Source organism: Mesoplodon bidens, assembly GCF_964165515.1.
Source record: "Mesoplodon bidens genome assembly, chromosome: X".
Classification (NCBI taxonomy): Eukaryota; Metazoa; Chordata; class Mammalia; order Artiodactyla; family Ziphiidae; genus Mesoplodon; species Mesoplodon bidens.
This window is the reverse complement of record NC_138163.1, coordinates 121,544,559-121,561,355: the sequence shown is the minus strand read 5'-3', so window position 1 is coordinate 121,561,355 and position 16,797 is coordinate 121,544,559. Positions and strand designations below refer to the sequence as shown.

General features: G+C 38.1%; 1 long non-coding RNA gene across 1 annotated transcript in view; it reads right to left on the bottom strand.

The window, feature by feature from the left end:
• LOC308608557 overlaps positions 1-16,797 on the bottom strand; it is a 165,925-nt gene that overhangs the window by 66,820 nt on the left and 82,308 nt on the right. The window contains exon 2 of the long non-coding RNA XR_014014193.1: positions 1,815-1,920. This is a non-coding gene — a long non-coding RNA (uncharacterized lncRNA). The remainder of the gene's footprint in view (positions 1-1,814; positions 1,921-16,797) is intronic.

Genomic DNA, 16,797 nt, shown 5'->3' with positions numbered 1-16,797 from the left:
TCAAGGAAAGATGTTTGTCGTAACAGGTTCTTAGAGCTAAGGAAAGTCTTTATCATCTGTCTGAGCATAAGGTGTTCTGGTGTTTGGGAAATGGGTAAATAAAGCGTTATTATGTAAGGTGTAGAGGGATGGCCAATTACAAAAATAGAATATAGGATGTGAATTAGCATTAAAACTGTAGAGAGGCAGCTTTAAAACTGTACAGAGGAAGATGGGTTTAAAATGTGATCTAGAGAGGTTCAATTCTTAGTTCTCTGCCTTCCTGTGGAGGGTGGAGCAAGTCAATGAAATCCTGAACCTCTACTTTCTTATCTATTAAGTGAAGATCATCAACTCTACCCTGAGAAATGGTTGCAGATATAGAATGAGAAGTTACATGTGAAAATATCTTGGTGCCCGACACAGAAAAGGTACTGAAGAAAAAATCTGTTTCTATGATTTTTCTTGTTTGTTTTTTTTTTCTTTCTTTTCCTTTTCTTGCTCTCCTTTTTATCATTTTTTCTTTTATCTTCCTAGGGCCCAAGTCACCCTTTTGGTGGGATTTAGAAGGCATTTTAGGAACTTATATAGTGACTTCAAGCTAGGTTAGCCAGTTTTAATTTTCAATGTAGTAGTTGTGAAAATGGCTGCTTAATAGAGATTTCTAGATATTAAACTACCTGTATTATTCATCTGCATATACGCACAAAAATAAGACCTGGTGAATGGCCAGAAAGAGAAGTTAAGAACAAGAGGCTACCTCAGAAAAATGGATGATTCCATGGCTGGGGCAGGGAAAGTATAAGGGTGGATCTGGAATATTTTGTGGTGCCAGAAAGTAAATGCTCAAAGAGTGATCAAGATCTATTCACAGAACACAGGAACAAGCATGAAGGGGATACCTGGGACTAAATCTGGGAAAACTGGAGTGGCAAAGTAAATTATGATAGTAACAAATAACTCGCTGATAATTGTATGACCCCATGCAAATGTAAATAATAAAATAAATATAAAAATAAAAATGGGAGAAGGGAAAGCTCTTCATTACAGTAGAATGCCAACTAATGAACATAGACAAAGTGATGGAATTAGAAAATTACCAATTGGTAACCATAATAGTAATAATTAACTCGGGCAAGAATCATCATGCTAAAACTAGTGGGTGAATATTTATTGAGGAACAAAATATTTATATATTCCCATAAAATACTTATTAATTATAAAAGGAGAAGTAGTAACTTTATAGTGGAGAAACCTGGTGGATACCACCTTCACCAAGTAATCAAAGTTAACATCACTAGTAATAAAACAATCTGACATCATGGCCCCCTGATACAATGTACTGAGAAGGAACCAACATCCCTTCTGTGGTATTGCAGCCCCAAATGCACAACCTGAATCTAATCATGAGGAAATAGCAGAAAAAGTCAAACTGAAAGACAGTCCTCAAAATGACTGGCCTGTGTTCTTCAAAAATGTCAGTCATGAAAGGCAAAGAAAGGCTGAGAGGAACTATTCCAGATTCAAGGAGACCAGAGACATGACAACTAAATGAAACACATGATTCTGGATTGGCCCTTAGAACAGAAGAAAAAAATATATATTTTTAGTGTGAAGCACATTATTGGGACAATTAGCATAATTTTAATAATGTCTATTGATTAGATGGTAGTATTGTATCAATGTTAGTTTCCTGATTTTGGTGGTCATAATGTGATTATATAGGAGAGTGTCTTTGTCATTTTGGAAATAAACCCTAAAGTATTTAGAAATTGTCTTAGTAAGTTCAGGCTACTATAATAAAAATATTATAACTAAAGAGATTTATTTCTCACCGTTCTGGAGGCTGGGAAGTCCAAGATCAAGGCATCAGCCAATTTGGTGTCTGGTGACAGCCAGCTCCCTGGTTTATAGACAGTTATCTTCTTGCTGTATCGTCATCTGGAAGAAGGGGGCACAGAGCTCTTTGGGATCTTTTCCATAAAGGCACTAATCTCATTAATGAGGACCTCATCCTCATGACCTAATCACCTCCCAAAGCCCCACCTCCTAATACCATCACACTGGGGCTTAACATTTAACATATGAATTTTGGGGGGACACAAACATTCAGTCTATAGCAGACATAATGGGGCATCATGCCTGAAACTTACTCTCAATTGATGCAGAGGAAAAATTATCAATCAATCAATTTATCTGTTGAGAGGGGGAAGAGAATGATAAAGAAAATATGATAAAATATTACCAAATGGGGAACCTAGATAAGTATATATGGGAATTCTTTGTACTACTCTTCCGATGTTTCTTTAAGAGTGAAATGGGGCTTCCCTGGTGGCGCAGTGGTGGAGAATCTGCCTGCTAATGCAGGGGACACGGGTTCGAGCCCCGGTCTGGGAGGATCCCACGTGCCGCGGAGCAACTAGGCCCGTGAGCCACAACTACCGAGCCTGCGCGTCTGGAGCCTGTGCTCCACACAAGAGAGGCCGCGATAGTGAGAGGCCCGTGCACCGCGATGAAGAGTGGCCCCCGCTTGCCACAACTAGAGAAAGCCCTCACACAGAAACGAAGACGCAACACAGCAAAAATAAATAAATTAATTAATAAACTCCTGCCCCCCCCAAAAAAAAGAGTGAAATGATTTCAAAACAAATTTTAAAAGTTAAAAAAATTATGAAAGAAACAACACCTCGACAATGGACAGATTTTTTTGACCCAAGCCTTGGCTTCACTGATTAGCTGTGTGACAGTGAGAACCTTATCTAAATTCTCCATGCTCAAGTTTTCTCATATGTAAATGGAGGAAATGATAATATCTGTCTCTTGGGTCATTAAAATAATTAAACAAAATAAATCATATTAGGTGCTTAGCACTGTGTCTGAAATGTATTAAGTACTCGATGAATTGCAGCTATTGTTGTTATTGTTATATTACAGGCATGAAACAAATTTAGCACATCATTTCTCTTTTAGACCTTTCTTTAGTACTCTTCCATGTGCTCATAGGACCTTATATCTAATTTCATTTTACTACCAGTTAATACTTTGTTATAATTGTTTGCATGTCTGTCTTTCTCACTGTACAGGTAGCTCCTTGAGGATGGCAAACCTGTTTTCTCATCTTTCTGGCTCTAGTGCCTAGCATACAACAAGGTGCATTTACTCTGAGGAATGTTACAAAAGACAACACACTAGCATATAGGTGCTTTATGACTATGTTTGACTGAATGACAGCAAGGGCGGTTGCAACGGCAGAGCACAGAAGGAAGTCCTAAACATATAACCAAAACATATAAGATATTTATTTGCACCAAGCAAGTGTTTCTTATACTCTATAAGACTACGTACATCACCTGTAATTGTGAGTGAATTTGAGACTCTCAGTTCATTAGGATAACCAATCACAGGCGATTAACTTTGGTTTGCAAAAGAGGAAAGAAAGGATGATAGAAATGATAGAAATAATGCATAAATCTTTAAGACACAAGAAATCTTGTAGTATTTGGTTGGCTGGATATTAGAGAGACATGCAAATAGCCCATTACTAATTTAGAATCTTTAACTCACTAATCAGCATTTCATCTCCAGGGATTAAAATAATCTATACTTTGGCTGTATCCTTGTGGGGAGTCTGAAATGTACTCTGAGGAATCTTACAAAAGATAAGTAAATAACATTAAACACAAGTTTGTCTCAGGGCATTTTTCGCTATCACGTGTCTGCTATCTTTTAAATGAATATTTTGAATAAAAGGAGAAAATACAAAGCCCTAAATAATTTCCCTTTTGGGTATGAGTAACTACCCATATGCCTTCTAAGAAAAATCAGTAAATGGAGTGACCATTAAGAAACAGAGAGTTCAGGAGTTAAAGTGTCTGAACAACATGGTTTTATTCACAATTCAGTTGTGTTTCCAAGACCACAGTATGACCTCAAAAGGCATCACACTCCCTGAAATGTCTTACATCTAGATGTAAGATGAAAGCATAGCTTCTCCATCAGAGAGTGGACTTAAGGGTTTTGGGGTGGGGGAGCTCCAGCTGGCCCTCTACCCTTGGAGTATTTTATCATCGTGTAGTTGGTTAAGATCTGATAGGGGAATCAAAACAACATTCTTCTGCAAAGTAATTACTACTTACACTATATGATCTTTTCAGGTTGGACAAAAGTCTAAATTTCTTGCTAGTTGAATGCAGACCTTAGTATATTTGAAAGTTGAAAAGTGAAATGAGGAAGTAATGAGTAACTCTACACAAAGACCATTCTGTAATCCTTTGAAGCCCAAGATCATCCCCAAACCACCGTTATTTTGAGAAATTTATGGGAACTGAAGCAGGAGCTATGTAAAGGGTCAGCTTGTTAAGATTAAAGAATATATAAATAAACCCAAAGAGCTTCTGAGAATCAACACATCCTCCCTGAATGGTCTCTCCTTCATTTTGCATAGTAGATTATTTGCCTGGGCCATATGCTTACCAGACTCTCTATTATGTTTTCTCCCCACAAGTGAATTCCTTAGCTCAGAATTCAGCCTGAACATCATATATACAAACAAACACAGGATTAGGACAGAGAAATGCAAAGTTACTTTAAGGCACAGAGTATAGTTTCTTGATCAGAAAAAGATTGTTTCAAAGGAAAGAAGAAATATATTTGAAAAGAGGGTATCAATTGAAGAGGTCATTCATGAATTCATTTTAAGCATTATTGAGATTGTCTCTGAGCCTCAGGGTATGCTAGGCAGGCACTGGGAATGCAAGGAGAAAAAGGAGTGCGTGAGAAGCTAGTGCTATTCAACCTTTTCCAAACACTGAACAACAGAGAGTGCCTAGGTAAGCAAATGCTACAGTCTTGCCCATCTGGCAGGTATATCCCTGTTACGGGCCATCTGAGACTGATGTAGGAAATTTTTGAATCACTTCTTCTCTCCTTGCTCTGATTCCTTACAAAGAAGCCTGATAAAAGTAATTTGCTTTCCTATGTAATATGGCCATAAGGAGAAAATGCATTTGCTCTATGATCACAGCCAAGTATCTACTGAGGAAGGACTGGGAAGTGATAGTTCACACTGCAATCTAATAGAGTGCAATTTCAGTTTCTAGACCCCAGCCTTATTGTATTATCACTGTGAGCAAGTCTCACCAAATGTTCTACTTGAAGGCCTTTACGTAATGTAGTTTCTGCATCTTTAAGGCTGAGGACCACAACCTAAAGGTGGCCTTGTTTCATTGATATCTTGCTTCATGCATTCTTCTGCGCACAACACTAGCTCTTTTCTAGGTTTCTTGACCATCTTTATCCTTGTTTCTTCTTGGTGAAACATAATGGAAGACCATGGGTTTTCTGCCATCTTTTATTTTCTGTCTGATATTGTAACTAAACAAGCTTATTTCTGCCTTGGAGTCGTAGTATTTATTACTTTTGCTGGAATGTTCTTGGTGCCTTCTCCTCATTCAGGTTTCAGCCCAAGTGCTACTTCTTAGAAAGGCCTTTCAAGACCATCCAATCTAAGGTATTTGCACCTCTGTCATCACTGTTTATTGTATTAATCTTATTTATTTTTTATGCTTATTTTATGTCTCCTGCCACTAAAATGTAAGCTCCCTGGGGGCAGGGGCCTTGTTTGTTTTGACCACCATTCACTCCTCAAGACTTAGAATAACACAGGAACTTAGTAAACATTTGTTTCTATGAATGAATGACTGAGTGAGTGAATGAATGAATGAATGAATAAACATAGCTCATAGATTTGGGTTGGGATTCTATCTGACATCCTGAAGCAAGTTACTTGAGGGTAACTTAACTTTTCTGAACTTGTTTCCCCATCTGTAAAATGAGGATAATATCTCCTTTCAGAGAGGATTAACTGAGATGATCTGTATTTGCAATAAGATACTTGTCAATACATATTTTTGTTTTCCTTCCTATTCCCTTTTAATACATTTTTGTAATGCAAAGAAAGTTGTTTTAAAATTCATCTAATTAGTAAGTAACAACATTATTTTTGTGCTTTTCTCCTGCACGCTTTAAATGTCTGGGTTCTAGTCTCACACGTCTTGATTTATAATTCCTTTTTTTGTTCAAATTCAATATTCTCACTTCAATTGAAGTGAGCCTAGAACAGTGGCTTTCTTTTTATCACTGGTTCATATTTTTTACCTCTTCATCCTGAGGAAGATACAATAGCACAACTTTCTTTCCTCAAATATTTACTATAGTAATAAAAATAGCTACAATTTACTAAGTACTACTATGTGCTTGGCAATGTGCTAAGCATTTTACATACATGATTTTATCTAATTCTATCTGGTAAATATTATGACAATCATAATATTTAGATGAGTATTATAACAACCATTGTAGATGATAAAATTGAAATTCAAAGGGACCTGCTGATGGTCACACAATTAGTGAGTAGAAGGGAAAGGATTTGAAGTCAACCCTCTGACTCCAGAATCTTTGCTCTTAGCTACTGTACTATATTACCTTCTCTGGCACCTACTGGGCCCTTGAGATCCAAAGATCAATGACAAAATCCTTGTCCTCGAGAAGCAAGAAGTCCACTGTTGGAGGCAGCAATGAACATAATACTCATCATTAGGTCCCATTTGTTTATTTGTGTTTTTATTTCCATTTCTCTAAGAGGTGGGTCAAAAAGGGTTTTGCTGTGATGTATGTCATAGAGTATTCTGCCTATGTTTTCCTCTAAGTGTTTTATAGTGTCTGGCCTTACATTTAGGTCTTTAATCTATTTTCACTTTATTTTTGTGTATTGTGTTAGCGAGTGTTCTAATTTCATTCTTTTACATGTAGCTGTCCAGTTTTCCCAGCACCACTTATTGAAGAGGCTGTCTTCTCTCCATTGTATATTCTTGCCTCCTTTATCAAAAATAAGGTGGCCACATGTGCGTGGGTTTATCTATGGGCTTTCTATCCTGTTCCATTGATCTATATTTCTGTTTTTGTGCCAGTACCATACTGTCTTGATTACTGTACCTCTGTAGTATAGTCTGAAGTCAGGGAGCCTGATTCCTCCAGGGAGTGAATAACTTTTTATATGGAAGTTTTGGCAAAGCTTTAAAGAGTAGTAGAAGCTTTCATATAGAAAATGGATGAAGGGAGAGGGGTTTCAAAATCACTGGAACATTGTGTGCAAAGCTTAGAGGCATGGGAGAGCACACTGTGCTTAGAAAAGACTGAACTTCTATGAAGCTGAAACCTAGAGTGCATTTGCAGGGTTTGGGGAGGGAAATGTGGCAAAATGCAGGAAAAGAGAGAGGGACCTGAGAATCAAGTTTTGAGGTAGATTTTCAAGGAGTTCGGACATTAGCCCATTTTATTTCAGAGACGAACATCATCAGATCTGCATTTCAGAAAGCATTCTAATTCTGACCTCTCTCATACTCATTTGAGTGGTAAGAGCAAAGCTTTATTTGTAATGTCATCACTACTCAAAAGGCAAATCCAGTCCCTTTCCAAAAGCGTGTTTCATCACTGTTTTCAGACCCTACTGACCCAAACCAACCCATTTTCCTCTTTTTCTCCCTCTGGAACCCCCTTAAAAACAGATGATTATTCATTAGGAAAGAAAAAATAACATGTCTTTAACATTCAAAAAACAGGAGTGTTTCTTTGAACAACTATTCCATTTATATCTGTAATTGTACTTACATATACGTATTTGGGATTTTCCCTCCTTTATCCCTATGCCCTCCTACCTGAGCTACCTGTAGATAAATGTTGAGACTTTGGATTTCTTTAGCAATAACTTCTGAAAAGACTTTCTCCTTATTTAAGAAGAACTACCCCCTCCTCATCCCCCTAAATTTATCCCCAATAATTAGTTTTTAAATTTTTCCTAATCAGGTATATACAATAGATTGAAAACACCATGGCCTGAACCCTTCTGTTTTTCGGCATGACGTATATAGTCCTGGCAGGCACTCTGTGTCCTTGATTAGGTGGTTGCTAATCAGGAAAGGAGGACATTCCAATTGTGCTCTCTGGTGACACTGAGATTTGTGCTCAGCAAGAAGCTTATTTTTTTTGCCTCACTCTGTCCATTCCGTGATCACCTCCAAGTTATTTTCCAATTCTTGTTGCTGTCTGCTACCTATACTAAATGAATACTAATAGTGTTTATAAAAACCTTTGTACCCATCTAAGCTGTTAGACTATTAAGGTCATTTTCTTTAGAAACATTTTCTTCTTTCAGGCTTATGTTTTGCCCTCGTTATTCTGCCCTTGTCTCTTTTCAAAATATAGCATCTTTTTCAGTATGTTCAAAGGCAATGAAGTCTTTTTATTGGTTAGATGTGGTCATTGTAGGTATGAATGGATCCACTGCCATTAAGGTCATCACCAAGGATCCTGAGAAATATCTTAAAAAAGAATAGCTTCTTTGCCTTGGAACAAAAACAAAGCAACACAAAACCCACCAGCTTAAATGCCCTGAGAGAAGGCTAGACATGTTTTCCATTGAGAAAACACTTGATCAGTCCCCAGGATGTCCAAGGCGATTAACTTAAAAGATTATCTATGTAAACTTTTATATGAATATCACAAGTCAGTGCATGACCTGAAACCAACCACCCAGTACTCCTCACAAATTTGAACCAATAATACTTTTTATGTACACATTCCTGCAAAAGTTCACATCTTACTGAAGGGTGCATCCTTGGGAATTACTGTCTCTGATGTAGAAGGGGAACTTGTTGCTAAGTGCACTGTCATCATTGGGACTCAAGCCAAGTACATGCTAGAAAGCCTCAACTGTTGATCGATGGCAAGTACATCAGCTTGTTTAAAATACCATGGAGTTCTCCAGGCATTTCATTTCCTAATTGTGAACAATTATTTGCCTTTGATTTAGATCTCGTCCTGCTGCCTGGAAGTCAGATGGCAACACCACCAGAGCCAGAGGAAGTAATTACATAATCTCCAATATCTTTCCATCAATTAATTTATTTGGATGAGTTTAAATGGTAACATAAGGAAGTGCTTGATAGCGTTAGCTACAGGCAGGCAAGAGGGGTGGTGATGGTAAAATGAGTCATCTACATTCTCCAGCTCAGCTGTGTTATGGTTAGCTCATGCTTATTAAAGCAACGCTGCAATCTTGAACTCGCTTTTCAGTAAAGATTAATGGAAGTTCTAGTAGGGTTTGGGAATGTATTAAACATTTTCCTGATAATTTACCAATGTTCTTATTCAGTTTATCTAAGTATAATCTTAAAGTCATGAGTTAAGGATAATAATAACCCCTTTGAAAGTCGTTCTAAGTCTAAAATAAGATTATATTTGAAAAATTACTTCAGTTACTGGCCAATGGCTGTAATTTCTTAATGCATGAAAGTCATTGTTTTTGTTTTTGTTACTATTAATGTCAATTCATTTTGAGAAAATATAAGGCAACAACTTTATGAGATAAAATATCTCAGTAACAAAATCCTTTTACTAGGAATGAGTTAGAAAAGAGAAGAGTTATTCCCTCTCATTCTTTTGAAGAGTAAGAGGAAGAACAGAGGCTCAAATGACTAATGGTTTTGATAAGTTATTGCACATTTCACGGAATCATGGTTCTCAAATTTCTGGTGTCTGTAGCCTGCTTTGTTGAGACAAAAGACCATACAGACACCTAGTCAACCTACTCCCAGATGCCAACCCCAAATAAACCAACCTGGAAAATTGGAGATTAGAAAGGGGTGATGAGAAAGGAAGAAAACCAATATCTTGTGTACCAAGGATGTACTTGGAGCTGAGCCAGACACTTGACATAACTCCATGGACAGATTTTAGAATTCATCTCAACTGCTTTTAAGTACATCATCCCTTTTTCTCAGTCAGCTATACTAGTAACTCTTGCACTTGTACACTAAGGTGGGTAAGGAGGATGGGGGAACTGTGCTGGGAATAAGGACAGAGGTAATAAATGGTGGTAAAGGCAGACTATCAGCGGAGGTATTCTCAGAGGCTTCCTGCCTCTCCTTCCTTCTTCATTCACCCAGGCTTGCGGGTGGCCCTCCGACAGTTATCCTGAGATGATGGAAATAAACTGCATTGCTTATCAGCACCGTGTGAGCAGCAGTGCAGTAGCTGTCCAGACTTTCCAGGCTGTACTTGTGAATTTACAGTCACAAAGTAATTCAGATTAATGGGACTTCCTTTTTTTAATCTCTTCTCCCTCCGCTGACAGGGACCATCATACTGATACCATAGGAATATTATCTCGTCTGCTTTTCAAAAAGAAAGCCTTTCTAGCTTACTGAGGATTATGAGGCAACCATATTAATCCCATCCTTCTTAAGTGGTTTATCTGTATTGTTATGGAATGTGAGTGGGGGTGGATTCCTCCACACACACCCATTCCCTTGCAGTGGCCAAGAACTGAGAGGGAGCACAAAATAGATGTATCTCTGTGAGTATGTATAAGAGGCAGTATCTCTAAATGCATCCCCTAAATAAGTACAAAATGAATGTTTTGTTTCGAATTATTTTTTTTAATTTTTAATTGAAGTATAGTTGATTTACAATGTCGTGTTGTTTTGAATTATTAATCATTATCTTTCCTTCTAGTAAGAAAAACATTTACAGAGGGCTGTCCTTAAGCCCTCTTTAATGCAGAATGTTCTTAAGCCTAATGGTATTTCTGCATGGAAACTGTAAATAGTTGAGCATGCCTTTTAAAAAATATTCTTTCTTTATGCCTTCCTCCAATTCTAGATGTATTTTTTCCCTCTGCCTCTATTTCTCATTTTTCTGTTCTCTTTCCTATTCCATTTCACCTCTCTTCTTTTTTTTTTTTTTTTTTTTTTTGCGGTACACGGGTCTCTCACTGTTGTGGCCTCTCCTGTTGCGGAGCACAGGCTCCAGACGTGCAGGCTCAGCGGCCATGGCTCACGGGCACAGCCACTCTGCGGCATGTGGGATCTTCCCGGACTGGGGCACGAACCAGTGTCCCCTGCATCGGCAGGCGGACCCTCAACCACTGTGCCACCAGGGAAGCCCTCACCTCTCTTCTTTATGCTTCTTCTTTTCACTGTATTGTATTGTCCTTAAAGACTCCTTGTTTTCCATACAGACTATATAGGCTTCTCTTCCTTTGATTCATGAAAATAAGTTTTTGTAAACAAAAATTTCTATACTCAGATGGAATCATGAAAGTAGTTTGGCTTTTAAACTAAAAAGAGAAACCCTTAAATGTTTAGAAGTGCAAATGATGAGCTTCAGAATCTCAGGATGCATATCTGAACCTCTCCATCTTTTGAGGTTCATCAATGTCTAATAAATGTGTCATTTGCAAATTCTATTAAGTGACAATCACACATCAAGCCCTACATGCAATTTGGAATACCTAAATAGCCATGATGCCTTGACACTTATTTTCTGGCATTTCAAATCCTCACTTGTAAAATGGTGGTGGGCTTTTAAATTCACACAGAACCGAGCAACTCAACATATCTTTGGGTTGCCGGCAACACTGATTGATTCCAAGAGCTATTTAATGTACATCACAGAGCCTGTTCTCAGACTTTTCTCCCTCTTTTCTCTTTAGAGTTTGCTTTCCTGGCAGTGAGAATAATGAGGCATCCACAGGCAAATAGCCAAAGTGAGGGTACTTCCCATCTCACACTGCCTCAGTAAGCCCACTCCCTGTGGCAGAGTAAGATTTATAAAAATGTGGAGAACACGGCAGGGAAGCACTGGAATCTTTCCAACCACTGGCTCCAGTTAGAATTAATTTGTACTAAACTGACTTGTTCCTGGAAGTTTTAAAGTTGTGTCAAGCTCCATTGTTCATAGCATGAAATTTGGAGAAAGAAGGGCCTGAGTTCAAGTCATGCCACTTGCTCTAGAATTTTAATTAAGTTTCCTGTCATACTATGGAAAAATGCACCAAATCTTATGCAGTTATCTCAGGGTGGTACCACTGTACCTCATAATTATTTTCTTTTTTATAGTCCTCTATTTTCAAGGACTTTTCCAAAATGAATGTTGATCACTCTTATAATTAACAAAAGAGAGATTTATGTTTTTAATTAAAATATATATATAATGTAAATATCTGGTTTATTCTATAATTAAATCTCCAATAAACGATAATTACAAATATATTTCCCAATATTAAAAAAAAAGTTTCCTGTCATAGATAGACCTCGAGTTCCTCAAAGATAGATGATAATGACTAAATAGGCTTTTACAGGGTTGCTATGAGCAACCCAATCAATATACCTTATAAATTATTTGGCACATTGCCAGGTAAGTAGTAAGGGCTTAATTAATGGTAGTTGCTATTCTTTCTATAGAGTTTTATCCCATACTCTCTTCCAACCTCACAAAAACTGCTGGTCCCCTGTGAAAATACAATCAAAAAGAAAGGAAAAAAAAAAAAACTTCAAAGTAATGTCATCCAGTTTCTGACATTGCATTCTATGACATTTATTGATGATGGTAATGATCAGAATAGGTGAGGTTATGCTGCTTTGGTTAAAAAAAAAATCTCTAAAATCTAAGTGACTTTCTAGAAAAAGGTTTCTTTCTCAGTTATTTCACAGCCCAGTGTCAGTTGGGCAACTGACGCTCCTTGAAAGATCTCTTCCTAGCGTAACTCTGGGATCCAGGCTCCTTTTATTTTATAGCCATCTTGGAGAATTTTCATGGAGAGTTATGTATGGTGAGGCCCTGGAGAGGGATACATCACATCTGCCCGTTTTCTACTTACCAGAATCAGTCACATGGCACCCAAATAACACTGAGCCCAAGAGAAAGAAGTATGATGGGTGTGCATGTGGGCAACCCACGCTACTATGATGATCATAGGGAGGAGAGAATGATGGTATGTTAAGAAACTTTTATTATTGCAAGGTTAAGATCATGCAAATATTGGGCTGCTTTCTCATCTAGACACGTAGGAACTCATGTCAGAGATCCAAGTTTTTGGAATTGAGTACTTCAGAACTGAGAGAAGAACACATTTGTTAAGTTTTCTTTACTTATGGATTGTAAATGCTTTTAAATCAGTTTCAGATTTTTTTGCTTTGGCTCTTTGTTCACTTTATTCTGTGGAAAATTCTGAGGCAAGTGAACATGGAGCATTTGTTTTCCATTAACTTAATTAACTGGATTAAGAGCTGTATAAAAGGGGAAGGAGTTAACCTACCTAAGGAGGCAAGAGACCTGTACTCAGAAAACTATAAGATAACTGATAAAAAAATAAAAGACGATACAAATAGATGGAGAGATATACCATGTTCTTGGATTGGAAGAATCGATATTGTGAAAATGACTATACTACCCAAAACAATCTACAGATTCAATGCAATCTCTATCAAATTACCAGTGGCATTTTTCACAGAATGAGAACAAAAAATTTTACAATTTGTATGGAAACACAAAAGACCATGAATAGCCAAAGCAATCTTATGAAAGAAAAACAAAGCTGGAGGAATCAGGCTTCCTGACTTCAGACTATACTACAAAGCTACAGTAATCAAAACAGTGCAGTACTAGCACAAAAACAGAAATATAGATCAGTGGAACAGGACAGAAGGCCCAGACGTAAACCAACGCATCTAGGGTAACCTAATCTATGACAAAGGAGGAAAGAATATATAATGGAGAAAAGACAGCCTCTTCAATAAGTGGTGCTGGGAAAACTGGACAGCTACATGTAAAAGAATGAAATTAGAACACTCCCTAACACCATAAACAAAAATAAACTAAAAATGGATTAAAGACCTAAATGTAAGGCCAGACACTATAAAACTCTCAGAGGAAAACATGGGCAGAACACCCTCTGACATAAATCGCAGCGAGATCTTTTTTGATCTACCTCCTAGAGTAATGAAAATAAAAACAAAAATAAACAGATGGAACCTAATGAAACTTCAAAGCTTTTGCACAGCAAAGGAAACCATAAAGAAAAGGAAAAGGCAACCCTCAGAATGGGAGAAAATATTTGCAAATGAAGCAACTGACAAGGGATTAATCTCCAAAATATACAAATAGCACATGCAGCTCAAAATCAAAAAAACAAATAACCCAATCAAAAAATGGTCAGGGGCTTCCCTGGTGGCGCAGTGGTTGAGAGTCCGCCTGCCGATGCAGGGGACACGGGTTCGTGCCCCGGTCTGGGAAGATCCCACATGCCGTGGAGCTGCTGGGCCCGTGAGCCATGGCCGCTGAGCCTGCGCGTCCGGAGCCTGTGCTCCGCAACGGGAGAGGCCACAACAGTGAGAGGCCCACATACTGCAAAAAAAAAAAAAAAAAAGGTCTGAAGATCTAAATAGACATTTCTCCAAAGAAGACATACAGATGGTTAAAAAGCACATGAAAAGATGCTCAACATCACTAATTATTAGAGAAATGCAAATTAAAACTACAATGAGGTATCACCTCACACCAGTCAGAATGTCCATCATCAAAAAATCTACAAATAATAAATGCTGGAGAGGGTGTGGAGAAAAGGGAACCCTCCTGCACTGTTGGTGGGAATGTAAACTGGTACAGCCACTATGGAGAACAGTATGGAGGTTCCTTAAAAAACTAAAAATAGAGCTACCAGATGATCCAGCAATCCCACTCCTGGGCATATATCCGGAGAAAACTCTAACTCGAAAACGTACATGCACCCCAATGTTCATTGCAGCACTATTTACAACAGCCAGGACATGGAAGCAACCTAAATGTCCATCAGCAGAGGAATGGATAAAGAAGATGTGGTACATATATACAATGGAATATTACTCAGCCATAAAAAGAACGAAAGAATGCCATTTGAAGCAACATGGATGGACCTAGAGATTGTCATACTGGTGAAGTAAGACAGAGAAAGACAAGTATCATATGACATCGTTTATATGTGCAATGTAAAAAATGGGTACGAATGAACTTATCTACAAACAGAAATAGAGTCATATATGTAGAAAACAAACTTATGGTTACCAGGGGGTGTTGGGAGGGAGGGATAAATTGGGAGATTGGGATTGAGATATACACACTACTATATATAAAATAGATAACTAATATGGACTGACTGTATAGCACTGAGAACTCTACTCAATACTCTGTCGTGGCCTACACGGGAAAAGAATCTAAAAAAGAGTGGATATATGTATATGTATTACTGATTCACTTTGCTGTACACCTGAAACTAACACAACATTGTAAATCAACTATATTCCAATAAAAGTTAATTAAAAAAATAAAATTTGCACATAATCAAAAAAGGGCAGGGGAAGGAGAGAACATAGCTACACACATTCTCATGGATACATCTCAAAAACATACATTTGAAAAAAAACAAAAAACGTACATTTGAGCAGAAGAACTAAGTGGCAAAACCCCCCCATACTGAACATGCTTCCATGTTCACAACCTGGGAAAATAAATAATATACTGTTTCAGAAAATGTATGTGAGCTGAAAAACTACACAGGTAAGTAAACGAATGAAAAATTCAAATTTTGGCACACTGCTTACCTTTGGGAAAGAGGAAAGGAGGCAATTCAGGAACAGAAACTTGATGGGGGGAGACTTCAAATGTTCTAGTTATGTTCAGTTTTGGTAGTTGGGTGGCAAATAAGTGCACAAATATTCATTTTGTTAGGCTTTAAACTAAACAGGTATCTTTTTTTTTTTTTTTTTTTTTTTGCGGTATGCGGGCCTCTCACTGTCGTGGTCTCTCCCATTGTGGAGCACAGGCTCCAGACGCGCAGGCTCAGCGGCCATGGCTCACGGGCCCAGCCGCTCCGCGGCATGTGGGATCCTCCCAGACCGGGGCACGAACCCATGTCCCCTGCATCGGCAGGCGGACTCTCAACCACTGCACCACCAGGGAAGCCCTAAACAGGTATCTTTTATATACTATTTTCTATACATATTCAACAAAAACAATTAAGAGTAAAATTATATCTGAAAGAAAAGCAAAAAATGTATCCTTGGTACTTCATTTTTTTACCAAGTTACATTATTTTGCAAATTTATATTCAGATGGCAAGTATAAGTACTTAGACGTACCATTTATATAAAGCCTCAAGATTATACTTGAATTTTAGATAGCTAATTCATTATCTGCTGCCTAGTTTCAAATTCAAGACAAGGTAAGTGGACCCCCTAGCACTCTAAGTTCATTGTGTCTGATCTAAATTCCACAGTGTCCACAGTGTTCCATTTACCTTTTGTTGTGCCACAAATCACCCCAAAACTTAGTGGCTTAAAACAGCAACACTGTGTTATCTCTCACAGTTTCTGTGGATCAGGATTCCAGGAAGTGCATGGCTGGGCACTTCTGGCTCAGGACCTCTCATGTAGTTGCAGTCCAATGATGCCTAGACCTGGAGCATCTGGGGGCTGGCTGGCTATCTCTCCTTCTATGTAGTCTCCGGGCTTCTCCATGTGATCTCTCTACATGTGCTTGTTTGGGCTTCCTCACAGCATGGCAGAAAGTCAAACTGCTTACACGGTAACTAGCCTCTAGTGTGGATTTTCCACTGAGTGATGTTGCAGCAGAATTGCTTATGTCTTCAGCTGGGAAGTCAAGCAGTGCCTCTTCTATTGTATTCTACTGGTTAGAGATGAATCACAGGCCCTTCCAGATTCCAAGGGAGAGAAATTAGACTCCATCTCTTGATGAGAGAGTGGCATGTGGATTAGGAGATACTGCTGCAACCCCTTTGGAAAAAGATAGCCTGCCACAAATGGGTAATTGGGATGGTCACTGTATAATTTAACATTCAAAATGGTACTATATTTTAAGACTAAAAGGAGGTGTTATTAATAATAACACAGAAATAACAGGTACTGGGCATACCACGGCATATGA